General features: G+C 31.8%; 1 long non-coding RNA gene across 1 annotated transcript; it reads right to left on the bottom strand.

Moving 5' to 3' along the window:
• Positions 1–2715: 2715 nt before the first annotated feature.
• Positions 2716–4271, bottom strand: LOC141704177 (uncharacterized). Its single transcript, XR_012567862.1, has 3 exons — positions 4218–4271; positions 4054–4122; positions 2716–2885 (listed from the first exon to the last, which is right to left on the bottom strand). It is a non-coding gene; the product is annotated as an uncharacterized LOC141704177 (long non-coding RNA).
• Positions 4272–4817: the final 546 nt, after the last annotated feature.

The following is a 4817-nucleotide window of genomic DNA, read 5'->3' as shown; positions in this document are numbered from 1 at the left end:
TGAAGCGCCGATAATTGAAGATAGAAATTTCATTCAAAGAATGTGTGTAAATAAGGGATATTAAACCAAGGTATTAGTGGCGAACTGTTAAAGAAGAACATTACAATTAATCTTATATCGGAATTCTTTAGAATTAAAGAAAAGCCCCGAAGGTTCTAACGAATGATTTACCAAGGTTACCTCGAGAAATGAGGTAAGAATTTCTCATCAGTTACTGTATGGAGTCGAGCTGGTGTCAAAAGCCCTGTATCGTATAACCTAGTAGGAATGAGATATTGAGTGAATGAAAACTTCAGAAATATGGAATGAAAGAATAATGAAATAAAGAGTACTTCGCGCTATACACAAAAGTGATCATGGAGAAAAGAGAATGGAGGTATGAAGTCACGCATCAGTTATCAGAAATTGTAAGTTTGAAGATTAAATGAACATAGTGTATAAGGAGTAATTGGATAGTGTAATTGTATTTATTAATAACATCCTCGCCCATTCAAGAACTAAGGAAGACCAAGTTGAACACCTGAAGATATGCATGCGAAGCGTGAGAGATTAGCAACTGCGTTCTAATCTTCAAAGGTATGAATTCTGGTTATAATTAATTATGAGCTACGAAAGTATGGTTAATTACCAACCAAGCAAGATCCATTCAGAGACAGATGTCTTGAGTAGAAAAGAAAGAGTGAATATCACTAAGATTGATGGGGAGCGGATAAAGGAATTGGAAAAGTTAGAAATTGAAGAACAGGTTTTGATCCAGTTTCTAGATGATGCAGATACTCACTTTGTTGTTAGATATCAAAGGTGGTATTAATATAGATGATTGATGTTGACTTCAGTATGGAATGTTGTGAGTATCAAAGTTCATATTGATATCTAATTTGATATGACAACAAAATAAGTATTAGTACCAAGAGTTCGGTTAATAAAGTTATGATTCATTCAATTCCAAACTAATATTTCCTTTCAGATAGTAAAAGATTCTCGCTCGATGAATATACTTGATATTGATTGAAAAGAAATTGAAGTATACTACAAAGTGGTGAGTTAAATGCAATTGTCGAGATTTTTTTTTAATTTTTAGTTTTGAATAGATTTAGAACATTTCGAAGCATTAGACGCCATGAGCTCAGTATATCGGGCGCAGATGGATGGAAAGTACAAGAGACCAGCTAAAGGTTCTCAAATACGATTGAAAATGATTATAGGCCAGACTAACCAAACAGAAGGAGACGCAAGAAGTAAAGTAGAATAGAAAGAGAAGCAGATTAGTATAAATTAAGTTAGTATATTGAGACAATGATATAGATATAACGATTACGAATGAGTCGGCCTTGTTGTTACATGCATGATGAGTTCATAAGATGTTCAAATGTATATGACTAAGAAGGGTAATTTAGCTCCCTATGTATAAAATGAAAGTTGATTCATGTTATGTTAGTAACTGATAGATTTAATATCGGTAAGAGACCGTTGAGTTGTGATTAAAGTGATGAGACCTGAGAAATTATAAGAAAGGTATTTGGAAAAATATCATAATCAATGTCAGAAATCAAATACGCCATGGTCTCAGTACATCATTTATAGATGAAAAAGAAGATTATGGGAATGATTAAAGAGCCACGAATGCGATGGAAAGTGATTACAAATTAGGTTATTTGAACGAAGAAACATATGGGGACGAGGTTCAACACTGAGTAACAGTTGGAAATGCTCATAAGCATGAGTTACTAGAATTAGAAAGAAAAAGAGAATTAAGATGTGTTATGCTGGTCCCTCCTAGATAGTAAAATAGGCAGGATAAATAGAAGTGAGTTGGCTTCAACGCTACCAGTATAGCGAATTCATAGGGCGTTTATATGTATATACCCAGAAAGAGTAAGTTAGCTCAATTATACATAGAAGATGGAGATTTGAATTGAGTTATACAAGCAACAAATAGAATATCATGTTAGCGAGAGGCTATTAACACTACAAGAAAAATGTCCATAGACATCGGTTTTTGGCCGATGTCTATGCTGTTTGGCAACCGATGTTGATGTCGGTGATATCTATTCTAGACATCGGCCATAACCCGATGTCTTTTACTTGCTTAGACATCGGCAAACTGGCTGATGTCCATGCATTAGTTTTTTTATAAAAAATATTAGAAATAAATAATTTAATTAATAAATTACAACTATTACAACAGATTAAACATATAATGAGCTATGTTTTTTGCCACATAGACATCATTTATTTTCTTTTAGGTGATGTAAAATAAAATATTAAACATCAATTTATTCAGTAAAAGGTGATGTCTATATTTGCATATAGACATCAGTTTTATCCCAAACAAAGTGATGTCTATGTTTAATTTAGACTTGAACATGTCAGTCTTTGACATCAGTTTTTTATCAAAAAGCGATGTACATTAATTTTTTTTACATAAGTTTTTCTTATTTAAAAGTGATGTACAATTGCTTTTAAGACATTAGTATTTATTCATTAAAAGTGATGTACAATTGTTTTTTTGACATCAGTATTAATTCATTAAAAGTGATGTATAAGAAGTTTATAGACAAAGTGTGTAAATTTCCACTTCTTAAGAAAAGACCTAACATAGCAAAGAAAATAAAGTGTATTCACTGCAAAAATAAACAAACATCTGGACTTCGATCAATTTTAGAAGAAAAAATCGTTGAAAATATTTTTACATTTTTACAATTTTAGCCAAAGTATACCAAAGCAAAACCCCTCATTGAGGTAAAAATTAGAATGATGGAAGCCAAAGTGTTGGTCATTAATCTTTATCTGAATAATTAAACTTTACAGAGTGAGATTGCAGATCTATCATTCCTCCTCTATAGCTACCACGTTTCTTTGTTATCTTCTCGTGTCGAAAGTCCCTGTCAACAGGCACATAATTGAAGAGTTGTTAAATACAAAGAACAAATTTAATGGTATATTTACAAAGTTGGCAATTTTGATCACCAGTTCACCACAGAAGAATGTCTACATACAAGGCCCAAAAGAATAAAGTCCAAGACAAATACACACAACTTCCATCTCTACATATGAAAAAGATTTAGTCACATTTATTTTTTAAGAACATGTCAAAAAATAACCTAATACTTGTGCATATACTTGAATTTAAATCTATATCTTCCCAATCGACCACCATAAAAAACCAATATTACACCTACTATGTAGCAAATTTAAAGCGCTGCCGACAAGAAAATTCCACTCCTAAAATATCTTACTTGATCGTTATGTACAACGTACATCAGGAGAGAAACCGGTTTTTATAAAATGTACTCCCTTGTGTCCTTATTACAGATCGTATGACTTTTTGTACACACTTCAAAGTATCTAGACCACATAGTTAAAATTATTATTTTTGTAATTTTTTTATGAATAAATACTAGATATTTTTAACTGGAAAAAGTTGTGTATTCTTACCTTGAGTTCTCTGTCAAAAGTCAAACTATCTATACAAAGGACAAGAGGGAGTTTATAATATATCAATGTTATTCTCGAAGAATTAAATCATTTCATTTGTAAAAATATCCTATCCTGCAATGCTACAATTGTTCATCCCCTAAAGAATGTACTTATGTACCATAAAATGTACAACATATTGTGGAACAAATAATTTTAGAAACATAAGCGTGCCTTTCAATTGGTGCAAGGTAAATAAGTAACACTAATAAACGGATTTCAAAGGTATAACAAACTATGTAAGCAACTTCAAATGCACACAACTATGGAATTTATCATGGAATAAAATTCAACCATTTATTATGAGTTTCAGGGGGAGGAGGCTAAAATTTGAAACTCCAGAAACATGAAAGACCAAGTTGCAAAAATATTCCAATTCCATCAGCATCCACGTCGTTATTAAAAAAATTAATTCTATGTAAAAGTAAGGGAAATAAATGGACAAAATAAATTTTGTTTGTCTCTTCATACAAATTACTTTTTGGTTCTTCTTAAATATTCAAAAAGAAAGAAAGAAAGGGCAATGAGACAAAATCGATTTGATCATGTTTGTGCATATTACAGAGGTAGACATACCTTCCTCTAACCTGCCCCAAAACTTCTTGTGCTTTAGCACTGTATTCAATTTCAGCACCACTCTGCAGACTATTTGATATAGAAAAATACTGGTAAATATATACATGAACAATGACAAAATTAAGCTAATTGTTTTTGCAGAAAGTAGAAGGATTTTGTGATACCTTTGCCCAGTAAGAATTATCTTGCAGCTTCTCGTCAGAAAATTCCACCTTCACAAGTCCATGGGGTATCATGACCAAATCTTTAAGTGCCTTCACCTTCTCCAGCGGTAAAGAAATGTAAAGTTCATCAATATCACTGAACTCGTCAAAGTCCTCCTAAAATTTAGTGCAAAGAAAAAAAAAGCTTTATTATGCCGCCAACATAATTGAGCAACTGTTATTTAAAACGAGTGAATCTAAATCAGCACATGCTTCAAAGTTCTAATAATGCTATGTAAAAATTTGAATGATAAAAATACTAGGGAATGTCAAAAAAGTATTCAACAATCGAACTAAAATAATTATAATGCAAAAGTAGAGAAGTTGGCTTAGGTAGACCTGATTATGTTCCGCATAGTCATCAATGTAATCCTTGACATCATTAACCTGATGAGGACTTAATTCATCATTATCCAATAGCCTAAGGATCAGATATTCAGTTCTAACTTCATGATATGAGCTTTGTGCTAAGTTATAGAAGCTTTCAAATGTGTCTGAAGTGAACATAATCTGTAATAAGTAACCAATATAACAAGACAAAAAAGCTAATAGACAAAGAAA

Source organism: Apium graveolens, unplaced genomic scaffold (assembly GCF_009905375.1).
Source record: "Apium graveolens cultivar Ventura unplaced genomic scaffold, ASM990537v1 ctg7525, whole genome shotgun sequence".
NCBI lineage: Eukaryota > Viridiplantae > Streptophyta > Magnoliopsida > Apiales > Apiaceae > Apium > Apium graveolens.
The sequence above is the reverse complement of the archived record's forward strand: the minus strand, read 5'-3'. Positions and strand labels throughout refer to the sequence as shown.